The sequence below is a fragment of the Ischnura elegans genome, chromosome 3 (assembly GCF_921293095.1).
Source record: "Ischnura elegans chromosome 3, ioIscEleg1.1, whole genome shotgun sequence".
In the NCBI taxonomy this organism is placed as follows: Eukaryota; Metazoa; Arthropoda; class Insecta; order Odonata; family Coenagrionidae; genus Ischnura; species Ischnura elegans.
Window position 1 is genome coordinate 103,168,640 of NC_060248.1, and position 14,072 is coordinate 103,182,711.

The 14,072-nt window shown below is 38.8% G+C and overlaps 1 non-coding gene across 1 annotated transcript; it reads right to left on the reverse strand.

Annotated features, from left to right (window-relative positions):
• Positions 1–13,294: 13,294 nt before the first annotated feature.
• On the reverse strand, positions 13,295–13,366 carry Trnad-guc. The gene has a single exon. It is a non-coding gene; the product is annotated as a tRNA-Asp (tRNA).
• Positions 13,367–14,072: the final 706 nt, after the last annotated feature.

Here is a 14,072-nt window from a genome sequence, read left to right on the forward strand (position 1 = left end):
CAAGGTAGCACGCCGATGATGATAACGCACTTCGTCGAAATTTAGGTCGTACAGTATTAAATTTATGTCGATTCATGAAGTTTATTTTGCATTTCATTACACTTTTCTTGAAACTTGTTAGTGGTTTGGGGAGCGAGGTGGCTTGGATTAAATTTAGCAAATGGCAGAAAGGTCCGGAGTTCAGATCCCGAGCGAAGTCTTTGGACATCCCGAAAAGTCCTTGCAGTAAGAGGTGGCTCGGGGAAAGGTGGCTGGTTCCCCACTTAGAGTAATATTTCAAGGATGTGGCTCAGTGATGGGCGATCCCAACCCTCTCCTATCCAACCCAACATTTGGATTGGAAATCTGGGTGAGTGAACTCTTTTCCTGCAAATTTCCTTGTTTCCGAGGAAAAACCTGTTACGGGTGCCAAGCCTTGCCCTCTACTTTACCCAGACTTCCCTTTGTCATGCGAAGCTTTACCCCCTGAGTTCCCCTCAGTATTTAGCCTTCTCACGCTCTTTTCAGCTGTCTGGACCGGTCATACGCTCGCGAATACGTCCGACAGGTTACCATCGGAAGCTAATTGGGCAGTAACTAATGTTCAACGCTCCCACGGTACCGAGAAGTAGGCTCTGGAAATGTGAACTGGATGACTTCATGCATTCGCAGAATGAGTTTACTAAATGGGCACAAGGCTTAGTGAATGAATTTCGTAGAATAAATTGTCTTTAGGGAGATTATCGACAGAATTTATGAAGAAAATCTTGCGATACATGTGAAAATCGCAGTGAATTCACAATTTATTTAGTTTAAAAATAGTTTTCTTCAATTGAATTCCTGATACGGAAAATATATTCAGTTCCTTTTGGCTAAATACAAGGTTATCATCTTACTCAAATGCGGAGAACTTACAATGACACTTTTGTTAAGCCGGATTTTTTTCTACACTCAACTTAAGAAACCTAAAACAGCATTACGGCGAAAGAAAAGAGTTTAATTTTAAAGCATCACCAGTAAAACTACCTATAGCATTAATTCAAGTACAGCCATGAATCAGCCAACTCTTATAGGTTAGAGTCACTGTCATCCGCAATGTTTTCATCTGCGAACCACTCGTATCTCTTATGCTGCAGCTCTTTTTTTGAAATATAAAGAAGAAATGCCATTGTGAAATCCACTACGTTGTTTCAGATAAATTATCTTTCAAATTTAACTTGTACGCATACTCATTTATCGGATTGCACTAGACAACTCTTCGTAGATAGGCGTACCTCAGATAGAAAGCCACTAGGATAACCCTGCTACTTAATTGATTCGTAGATCTGTACTTCGCTATAACTCAACACTAACGAGAAGCTTATTTTGTATTCGTAATTTATTCGACATTCATTCATTCGGCTCTCAAGGCGAGGGTCGCGTAGAGGTTTGGGTCTGACCCGGCATATGACATTAGTAGGGACCAGAGAGGATTTAAATGGCCATTTAACAGAATGAACAGATGATGCCTGGCGAAAATGCTTGCAACTTTCATGCTGAAATTCTCGCACAGAAAAGATAGGCAAAGAGGACGCATCACCCCCGTGCCACCGTACATATTTCGTGACAATTTTGTTTCGTTTAAAACTTTTTCTATCACATTAAATAAAATAACTTTGCTATTTTCACATAATTAATTTCACTCGACCGGTTTAGTCACGGTACGACATCATGGTCTGCGCCGAAACCGGTCGCGTGAAATTAAAAGAGATATTTTATTTGATATGAAGCAATTTCAGCAGTAACGCATGTAACTATTTATTATAGTATACTATCATATTGAAATTACCGAATTCTATAAAGTAGGTCTTTGTGAACGTTAAACGACATCTCAAAATTGAAAATTTCAATCGGTATTGATAAAAATCTTCATATTTAAGATATTTTATAAAAAGGTCAACTTTATACTTGACTACCTTAGCTACCATTTCTGTTGACTTATGTTGTCTTCCTTATAATAATGAGGAATTCTATACCAACACGAGGACAATAAGGTCATGAATAGGAAAAACAAAATAATTGACTGCATGAAGAAAAAAAACTAATTTTTTGTTAAATCTTGCCCTGCGTACCGAAAGTGTCCTACTGCAAAACATTCTGTATCAAAACATCCCTGAAGTGAAGGTACATAGAACCACATGGTCGAGGCGAGATAAAAACAGGTCTACAGCCTGAACATTTCGCGCTGGTAGCGTAAATTTTTAAGCAAATAATACGGCAGCAAAAGGAAAATACATGACCGGTTGAGCGAGAGTAATGCGTCTCCTTTACTTTGCAAAATGCTTCCACACTGCACTGGTCCTCCGCAATTATTAAAAAGATCGATCGACCTAAATATTATCCGATAACTAACTTCATTGTCTGCAAAAGTCTAGTATAATGGAAAATTAACCTTTGGTTCTCTCCAAAAGTTCATTTTTCACTCTTTCTATTGCCTATGTTTTTGTGCTCTGTGAATTTTTACTAATGTTTTAATTCACTTCTGATAATCTGGAGGTAATGAATATTACGTAAACAGTGTGGTTAACCGTTTACCAAGTATTTTACTTCACAGGCAATTTCATCAATAAAATTCTTAAGGCGATCCCAACCCGTGCCCATCGTATTATGTAAAACAGTCAATGAAACCGGTTTATGATAAGTGGAACTAATTTAGGAATAATGCAGTATTATTTTTTTAAGTGATAGATGAATGGGAAAGGATATATATTCCTCAATATTGATGTCAATATTTTTCAAGAAATATTTTATCACTGTAATACATCAGGCATCAGTGTAATACTAAATTCTAATCGGTGAAATTTTCAGGGAAATTTTCCATTGCCTTCTTCTATTGACAGGCATCAGGGATTCACATGGGATATTTTTTGGTCCGCATGAATCATATTCAAATCTTGAAAGCACTTTTCATGGTCAATATTTATTTTTTCTTTTCTGGAGGTGATATTATCCATTAAAAGTTGATGAATCGACATAAAATCTACTTATTTATACTTCGCAAATCGTGCTTCTGTATTGTAGCTTATGCGCTTCCGCGAAATATTTTTTCATCATTGATGATTCACATCCCCATTTATCAATGACGGACTCGCCTTATCTCTTTCGTTTCGCGGAAATAGTTTTTTGTTGAAAATAGTTCTGAAAAAAATTGGGTGTTGCTCAGATTGATTCCATTCAGTATAATCGTTTAATCACGGATCCGTCTAAAATAATTTTCAGAATTCTCTCTACCGTCACTTAAGTTTTTCTTTTCTCTTGTTCCATTCCTTAATGCAGTTGCAATTTTCACAAGGCAATCCTGAAGAGTGACAAAATTTAGAAGCAAAGAGCAATTCAGTGATATGGAATAAAAAAGAAATAAATTATGACATTGGTACAAAGCGAATTTCAGTGATGCGTTAATTTTTCAAGCAAATAGTTTTCCCTTGCGACTTAAAGATCCAATTAGCAATCTTAATCCCACCATAAAAGGGAAACAATTCAGTATATTTTTTACATTATGCAATTAAAAACTCACATCTATCACTTACTTATGTCTATGTTTTCAGAATTAATACCCAAAGTCAAGTTCTCACTAGCTCCTAGAACATCGTGGTAGCGTAAAGCCTTCAGCAATGAATCCAGGGGCGCCGACTTATAAAAAATATTGGGGGGGCCCATATCGGAGGTATTGCCCCGGGAAGAGGTTAAATTCAAAGTGTGTCGCAGCACCGAAACACTATCATGATTCACACCACTTGATTCAGTTAACCTGCTTAACCTTACCTATAATTATTTGTTTAAATACATTGTTGAATTGTTTTTAAAAGGTAACTATCGTCAAGCATGGGAAATAAAAATTACCAATATATTTTTGTGATTTCACAAAGCATAATATAACTTAATTATTTTCTTGAATTTTTGAGGGGGCTCAGCCCCCCCAAACGAATCTTTAAGGGGGCTCGGGCACCCTCAGGCCCCATGGAGTCGACGCCACTGAATGAATCAACTTAGAGGTTTTGCAAACTGGAAAGGATTAGTGATATACCTGAATGCTCTCTCAGAGACTAAAGAAAGCTAGGCATATCATCCACGCATCACAGCACTGTGCAAAATAGGGGTTCAAAGAGGAACTTGCCAAATATTTTGAATAATAAAATATAAATTCGCCGGCCTCGGTGGAGGTAGGATAAAGTCCTTGCCTGCCAAACCGATGGTCGCGGATTCGAGTCCCGCTTGGATGGGTCGCCCTTATTCACGGCATGTGTGTTTGTGATCGTCCAACGTTGTTGTTTGCTGTATTTCTCCTATCTAAAGTCCTTAAATTTGCTGTTTTCAGGGCGTTGAAGTTAATATGATACATAAATAAGTATAAAAAGATTAATTTTATAAGTGTTTTCCACCGTTACGAGAAAAATTTTGAGATACGATAAGGACCCCATATCGACCTCTTGCGCTTTCGAAGCCGGAAATTAAAGCATTTTTTAATAAAGTCATGTTAACTTTAGTTATAATAAGCTAAAGTTGTTGCTAGGGAACTACATAGGGAATTTTACTTCCAATTTCTGCCAAAAGTGGAATATTGACGGATATAAAGGATTTGAGCACCACTAAATGACCACTGCATGACCACTATATTTCTATATGACCGCGCTTGGATCTAAATAATCGTACTTATTAGTCACGAACATAAAATTAAGATTGTTCTCAACATTTAGCAATTTAGCTAGGTTTTACCCAACAATTGTATTCGAAACTATGAAGCCCTTTCTTTTAAAAGGTACAACTGTCATTAAAATCGTGCGTTAAGGTTTGAGAATTTAAATCAATTGGTTAATGGGAGCAAATGAGGAAAAGCATGTGATAATCGGAGGAATAAAACTGCTGAACTATAATTTTCCACTCTTCGATGACTGAGAAAGTTATAAAGGGAAAAATAATAAAAAATAGGCTTTTAATGCCCACCCCGATCGCACATTCGATTCGGAAATTTTCCAAAGTTTATTTACGTCAATAATCCGAAGATTCAATCATGATGGAATGAAAATTTTCTATATTGAAATAAAAACTTGAAGAGTCCACGATTATGACAAGATCTCTCTTGTAATCGAGGAAAATTGCAAGTATTTATTTCAATACCTTTTACGTTTCATCCCTGCGGCAGATGAAGGGGTGCGGGTGGGCGGGCGACCAGTAGCGGATACAGAAAAAACTCAAGGGGGGGGGGGGGGCGGAAAAGATACCTTGAGTTACCTTTGCTTTTATCGTAATAAAATATAATCAAGTCAAATGCAATGTTTAAGAAGTTTTTAATTAAAGTGATTACGTAAAAATGCAAGACAATGCCATCTTATGATACTAAAAAGTTACAATTGTGCTTCTGCAATGTTTGGCAATACGGGCGGACCCACAAGGGGGGGGGGCGCCCCCATCTGTATCCGCCACTGCGGGCGACCAACCCCCACCCCCGTAATTCCTGACAAAAATTGGAAAAAAAAGGAAAATGGTAATCATTAAGGGGCCTCTCCCATGTAGGTTTTATTTCGCAATTTCAGCATACAATGTTTAAAGGTAATTGAAGAATATCTGAGGGCCAGTAGTGTATAACCATCGGCTTTAACTCGGAGAGATTTTGCATACCACCAACGTCGCGTAAAGTAGTGAGCCCCTTCTATCCTCCCGAGAACAATCATCTAAATCTGCCAATGTTTCATTGATAATGGACGTACCAAAGCTGATCCTAAGAGCTTCGAGTTCATATAATTGACATTTCAGCGCAGTACTTTTCAGTGTTCGTAGATAAACGCACATGTCAATGTGTAATTGATCATGACATCTCATCATGCAGGTAGACTCGATTCCATTCTAAGTGGCGCCAGTATCAGCTTCACGGATCACTGAGTTTACACCGATAAGTTGGCGATCTTGGTGAGTGAAGTGGTAGAGGAGATATCTGGCGAACGCGAGATGATAAGAAGGCCTCACAGATACGATCTCACCGTCGGACGTCGCTCCACACGGAGGCGAACCGAGGAAAAGAGAGATTTGGGTTGGCCCACGTGTAGCAGCAGCAGCGCGAGAGACGGGAGGCATGGGACCTGTTGACGTACCAAGGGAGACGAGCACGTGGTCGCGCAGGGGTCACGTGACTAGAGGAGGGGAGCGAGCGAGAGAGTGTGAGGGAGGAGAGGGGAGGGAAGGAGGAAAGAGGGGTGGTCCAGCGTAGATGAGTGACTGTGGGTTAGAGAGGGGGGGGAGATGAACACTAAAGGATAAGGATTTTAAGCGGGGGATGAGGTGGGAGAGAAGGTTTTCATTGAGAGAATCCAGGGGAGGCGAGAGTTCGGCGCAGATATTGGGGGAGGGGAAGGGGAGGCGTGGCAGCCTGTTGCGCCGAAGCAGTGTGGAGGGGGAAAAAGGGTACGAGGGGGTTCTGGGAGAGAGGAGTAGTAGGAGGGGAGGTGCAACAATAGGGGCAAGGGAAGCGAAGGGAACCAGGGGGGAGAAAGGTGCACCGCGGCGATCTCACGCAGGGGTATGGGATTTTTATTCCTGTAAACTGAGTCAGGGTTGGAGGGGATCTCCTTAGAGGAACAGGGTTGTCGTTCAAGGGGCCTCGCCGTGGAGCAAGAGAGTCGCCGAGTTGAGCTCTTCGAACGGGAAATTTGTGTGTGAGGGTCTGGGGTGGAGGCGACCAAAAGGGTTTTGTAGTGACCCATTTTTATGTTGTGCCGGGAATTGCCTATCTAGGGTTTACCCTTCTGGGAGCTTGTTTATGTTAATCCTGGTTCGTGGGAATACCCCGATACCCTAACCTGTACGAAGTGGGTCATAGAAAAGAGAGGAAAGTCTATTTTTTTGGGGGGGGGAGGGGGGGAGAGGGAATGATCAGCTCTAATGTTCCAAGCAGTGCCTCCCTAATTATGCGTAGATCACGGTGGATCAAATGGATGAAATTTACGCCGAAGATAACTCCAGCAAAAGAGTTCCTCGAGTTCGTGTTGTTCCTCCCTACCGAATTCCCCCTTCGACATCTGTTACGTCCGTCTACTAAAAAAATCTTGACTCTTCTATTTTTTTCCGGAGTGTTGCGACATAAAACTTGGAAAATGGGAGGGGAACCACCTCATGCATCGTGGGGAGTGCTATTTCTGATTGGTCGTAGATTTATGTCCACCTCGTCCCTACAAAGCGTGAATGGGTGTATCTTGGGTATTCCCGAAGAGGGATACCTCATGGCCAATTCACGATCGCGTCGATATCAGCTCCAGATAATATTTACTTTCAGTGGAATTGGGAATTAGTGTATATCTTCCTCAAAGCATAATCAATTCTCCGGTAGTACAGTGGTCAGTATCCCTGCCTGTCACGCGGGAGACGGGGATTCGATTCCCCGCCGAAGAGAGATCTTTTTATTTTTACGACCGGAGTGAAAGGTCAATTGAAATAAAAAGAATGAATATGTAAGTCTATATTATATCCTGAATACCTATCCACTTTGTATTTTCCACAAAGTTTATTGCTCTACGACCGTGGTGTCGACGTCAGGGCGTCATCTTCAGGTAAAATGATAATCATCGTCAGGGCTGCCACATCTTACGGAGTGCAATCACTTTCCTTTTTGTTAACATTTTTGTGCCAACCTAGTAATCTTCAGATTCCACTCTAGCCATCCTCATAAGTTGAAAGTTCAATAAAGTGATGCAACAAAGCGAAATTTAAAAAAATATTATCGTAAATATAATGAGGTTGACGACCAAAAATGCATTGCTTTACTTTTTAAACTTATTTTCTTACTTTTCTTACTATTTAAACTTTATTAATGAAGTTTTATTAAGCAGAAGGAGGGACAACTTAGTTGGCCACATTTTGAGGCACGATGGTCTGATGAAGACAATCGCTGAAGGACAAGTGGAAGGGAAAAAGGGCAAGGGACGGCCCCGAATGAGTTATATAGGACAGGTTATAAAGGATGTAAAAGAGAATAAATATGTAGCTATGAAAAGATTAGCGGATAGGAGAGAGAAATGGAGAGCTGCATCAAACCAATCTTAGGATTGTTGACTAATGATGATGATGATGATGAATGAAGTTTTATACATCATCATCAGACAGTGAATTCGCTTCCCATTTTGTAAACGGTAGTTGCTGGTCAACCTAAATTTCAAATTTGACCCTATCTATATTGATACTTCATTATTTAATAATTATAAATGGTTGAACTCCAAAGCATTCTTTTAGTTATATCTTTGAGAGAGGAGATTAGTTCTCGAGGTAAAAAATCAGGACCAAATAACCACCTTATCCTCCATTCTAGCCATTCGATGCTATTGGCATGTGTATTGTGCAATGGAATTTTAATTACCTGTCACAAGTGGATAGGGATAGTTTACGGGGCGCAAATGATCGAAATTTGATCCATTATATCATATAATTTGCAAGTGGTTCTCGTATACTCCTGGGTATTTTTCATTACAAATTCAGTGAGCAAAGGGATGAAACTGAGTTCACACATTTATAAATTTAAAAAAAATAAATTTTATTTGACTTCCAATGCATTGGTGTTCATAGTTTGGTAAAAGATTAAACTCGAGAACGTATTTAGTATTTCTTCCACGAACGTCAACATTTTTCTACCGAGTTAAAAATTAAATACATTCTATTTCCCATATTTGGAATAACTATCATCAATTAGTTCCTGAATCATTTGAGTTATCCTAACCTTTGAAAAAAATATGCTTGAAATTTAAAAAAAACATTAAAAAAATATTTCCATTATTTTTAACATTGTTTTACATAGGAGAAAACTCAATTTTTATTAAAAGAATTTCAGAAAATTCAGCCCACTAAACATGTGGAAGTTGGCGGTCAACTATAATGCTTCAGTATTTCCATGTTGAATGGAGTTTAGTGGAAAAACAGCGCAGTATCAGAATATACGAGGCGATGATTCAAATACTTGTATTTCATACTGCTCTCCAAACCCATCTGTTACTATGGCAACTGAGCATGGTCCTCTAAACATGTTTTTTTTTGCCTTCTCTCGTGCTTTTACGAGCTTCCCATTGTGTTGCAGGTTTTTCCTAACACAGCTGGTCGTCAATCCGGTGTATAGCGCTGGGGTATATCTCGTAGAGCTCACGTTCTAGTCATACATTTGCGTTACCGTGCTCAACTTCCTGAATAGATGTATCCCAGACGTTTCGTAATGAAAAGATTTATTCATTTTTAGAATACGCCATGGTTGGAAAAATAGTGGGTGGACTTTATTTGGAAGGATGAAGTGACTTAATTTCGGAAAAATGCTAACTGCAATTATTGAATAGGAGTCAAATAAATACTTCACGGCAGCATTTTGGGTGATTCACCACGTTACCAAATCGGTGGCTCCAACGTTTCCCGACCGATGCTGGTCGCTCTCTCAAATGAACCTGGTAGGGAAGAGTTTAATTCATATTAACCCGCTAACTGCGTTGGGTGGTAGGAGAAGGTAGTTTGGAGACAAGGTTTTAGAGAAATCAGTATTATATCCAGGTATGGCAAGTGAAACGAAACGAAAATGTTTCGTTTTACCCGAAGGGAAACGAAAATACGAGGCCTAGGTTAAGTTTCGCTCCCGCAAAAAATTAAAATCACAAAGGAATTTAGTTTCGACACGGGACGAAAGTTTACCCCCAATAATGAAACTAAATTGATCGAAACTCAGCTGCTCATAGTTAATCGATTTCGATCCCATAAGTTGAGAGGAGGGGGATGAGAAAGAATAGTTTCGACCCATTTCATGACAAAATATAGAGAGGTTAAAACATTGAGCTTAAAAATCGAATGGCCAGTTTACGTCCACCGTTCTTCCGTTAGTGGTAAAAATATGATTGCCTCATGCATCTAATGGCGGTAGGCCGAACCTCTACTTTCGTTTCGTTTCGTCCCAGAGTTTTACTTTAGTTTGACCAGAAGTAGTATTGACACCAATTTTGCCTCGACCCTGAGTTTAGCTCCCCGGGTTCAAATCCATTTAGCTTCCTCTCTACATTTCGCTCCCGTGAACGAAACTATTGAAATTTTACTGGTTTTGACTTCCGCTAAGTTTCTGATGCCATCCCTGCTACCCCTCTAATATCATGCTTAGGCTAATTTGGCAGAGTTCTTTACTGTTTCCTCATGCATTACGGCTATTTGAAAAAAACATGTAAGCAGCTTTTTTTCAGCTGAAGTGGGATTACGCGCTTCGCAAGAGCTTTTGCGTTATTTTTTCATATTCAAATCAAAAATAATTACTTAAATCTTGGAATAAATAATGTTTTCGTAAAATTTCGTAAGAATTTCACAAAGGAATGAATAATATTTTAATTCGGATTATGCGAAGGAATAGAGTCATTTGCTTCGCCACAGAATTCAACCTTATATAATTTCATGAATTCTAGCATTTTTTTCTGGATTGGTGTGTAACTACACTTAGGGCATAGACATGAAAATTGTCAAAGGATTCAATGTCCCTTATGCTGTTAGGAGAGTAAATGTCCCTAACGCTAGATCTAACTGTTGGCTTTTTCCTAAGGGAAGACTCCATGAATGAAGGGAATAGATTCTGAAGGACACCTACCGATTTTCAACAACCATTGATAAAACACACTGTTATTTTTATTCTTTGTCTCAGCATCAAAATCAAATTTAAAATTCAGTTTATATGATAACGAATGCTTTTAAGGCCTGGTTACACGGTACATTAACACGTACAAGTTAATATACGTTTGCGGGAATGATTTTGGTGGACTGGAACGGAACATGTACGAATGCATGAACCAAATTAGAACAGGTTCTATTTTCCGTTCATGCATTCGCACAAGTTGGAAGGTTACACGGTACATTTTCGTGTTCATTCACGCGTTCATACATTTAGACATTAACCCGTACGTGTTAATGTATCGTGTAACCAGGCCTTTAGACATGATGGAAATGAAATCATATGCCCTCAACTTGATGAAAAGTTACATAACGACAAGTGATACATTAAAAAAACTAAAATGATTGTCCACTATGAAGAAAAATATTCTTAAGCTGACAAATAGGTACAAGTGTGAGCGAATATCAGAAAACATGGAGTATACACGTGTATCCAGGACTCGACTAGCTACTCGCAAGCTACTTAGTCGTCAATCGGGATTTAAGGAACACCTGACGTGCCAAAGGTATGGCCACTATTCAGGTATTTATGACACGTTAATACTCCATATTGTTTTTCTAAATGACGCTCTATCGCTAGATCTATGATCACTGCGGTGTGAACTGAAAAAAAGTTGTGCTGCATAGTTGGAGACAAGGTCACCGCGACACGTGTACTGGATTTGAAACTTGAAGGTTACGATCTGCGACCCTCCCTCGGCTTCAAGGAGCAAGAGCAGTAAAAAGAGGTGGGGAGGAGAGGCTTCGCTTGAATTATTATCCGTCTGTTCTTGTATGATCTAGCGGATATGCACAGTCGGAACTAATGCAGTGATTCATTTCGTGATTCGTCGTGTTGGGAACTGCAGATTCGTCGATGACTGTCGACAGAGAAATAAACTGATATGAAGTACATAATATTTTACTCAATGAATAGTGCATTAAGAGGATACATCATTCCTCCTCCGATTCGTATTTTGCTTATTTTCTCAACGTATTAAACGCCAATAACTTTATTTAAAATCTATAATTTTTCAGGAGGTCTGCACCCCAAATTTCAAACAAAAATTTATGCATAAAATTTAACGTACGCGCAAATGTAAGGGATAAAAGGCCATGACTATTACTCGATTCGCTTTAAATATATTTATGCGTGATATGCTGAAATGGGGAAAAAATCCTTTTAGGACCCTTGCGAGAAATCGGGAGTGGAGAGTTATATGTAAACATCCTTACCAAAAAAGTTTAGGAATCTTGGCATTTGAGTGTATTGAGTTCGTTACAGTTGTTGACTTAAATGGCTGTGAATCATTTAAAATGAGAAATTTTCAACACAGCAGATCAAAAATATGAACAAAACTTAATTGGTGGCACTGAGGAGGCGTGTAGAAAGAGGATAGTGGTTTTCTGAGGGCGCAAATTTCCTTGATGGGAACTTGAGGTCTAATCTCTTCTTAAACTCATGCAATGGAAATTTTTCAAAGCCAAGAAATTTAAATGCTCGATTAAACCGTTGAATAACGATTAAATACTATATCACCCCGAATGCAGCACCGAGGAAACAACTTGTACTGACCTCCGAGAAGGTCTCAGAAGGAAGCTGCTATATTAGATACTCGATAGAGGTCATAAGTGCGTAGAAATCTACATAGGACGCCATTCGCCTCCATAACCCGTGAAAGAAACGCAATTAGCAGTAATGACTGTGAAATTTAATCAGATATTCCTTTCATGATTTATCTTATCCCCTTCACTATGGTGGAGTTCCACTTTAAACCCTCCCGACGTAAGGTACTGCCACATAATTACGGAGTGTAACACCAAGAAAGAGATCATTTTCCCGCGTCAGGATTGAAAGGTTGTTCCTGTGTAACTGAAAGATCAATCGACGGTCTAAATGACCCAATGTTATGGCACGACTGAGAATCAAGTGCATAACAGGTAATTTTGAAATCTTTTGAAGTCCTAGTGGCATGAAATCGGTCTTAGTTATATGCATACATTGGTGGCCAAAAATGCCACAAGTCTACTACGACATCCTTAATCATCATGCTTTGACCTAAATAAAAAAACGGGGCAGTCGTGGGACTGGCCGACAGAAGTGAAAACTGAAATAATTATTATCCATGTATTTTTTATATAGATTTAATATTATTAAAGAACTAATTTTTCCAGTAATAGTCATTTTTCAACAAAAATTGAGATTGAAATTTTTTTCAGCAAACTGTTTATTATTAAATATATATTAAAAATACGATGTATATGAATAGAAAGTAACATCACTTATATATTAAAATACAATATGCTTTTATTTCTTTTATTGAATATGCTTTAAACCTATAATTGTTCACTATGCACATAAAAGAAACAGCCTTCAATTGTACTGACCTGTATTTTTATAGCGTGTACACTCTTCTGCACGTTCATGCACGAGCTCTACATATATAATGAACTTATACAATATACACTATAGATTTATATTTTCAATTTTAATATTTTTAAAACAAAAAGACTTTAACAGTCTATATATTAACAATATATTAACAAAGTTTATTAATAAATTACCTAGTCAGCCTGCGTAGTTGAAATATCCATTGTAAAATCTTTTAAATTGTATGAGATTGAGAAAAAAATCCTCTCCGGCGGGGAATCGAACCCCGGCCTCCCGCGTGACAGGCGGGGATACTGACCATTATACTACCGAGGATGTAATACTAAGAAACGAATTTTAAGACGGAAATCTATATCTCGCTGTAGCGATCGCGGTGTCGGGTCGGTGACGCTCACGCGAATTCTATGCTTTTTCCCCATCCCGCAAAAGTGCTTAACGCCGCTAAAGAAGTTTTTACTTAAAAAATTGCGTTAAAATATAATATTTCAGTGAATTATCGAAAGAAAGATGCTCGAAAGAGGGAAAAGAAAATTAATATGCCACGTAGTAAGTACATTCGAGGGATTTAGTTGTAACAGCACAGAAATATTTGAATACCGGGATAAATTTACAAAACATCCAGCTTACGCTTTAGATCTAAGAAGGACGCCTGACCAATATTCAGAGTGAGATTTCGAACTATGAGCTATCCATATTTCTTCGTAGCATTATCTTGACACTTAATAATAATTATAATTACGAAAAATATTTTATTGTAAAAAATTGTGACTTTTGCGGTATCGTCAGTAAAGAAGCTTACGAGGGCCGCTTTGTTTCACCCTCCGATCGCTCAGCATCAACGTCATACAAGCAGTGGCGGATACATATGGGGGACGCGCGCCCCCTCTCTCCCCGTGCGGGGCCGCCCGTATTACCAAAGATTGCAGCACCACAATTGTAACTGTTTTACATCATAAGATGGTTTTGTCTTGTAGACGCGTATAATCACGTTCATTAAAAATTTCTTCAACTTTGCATGCGA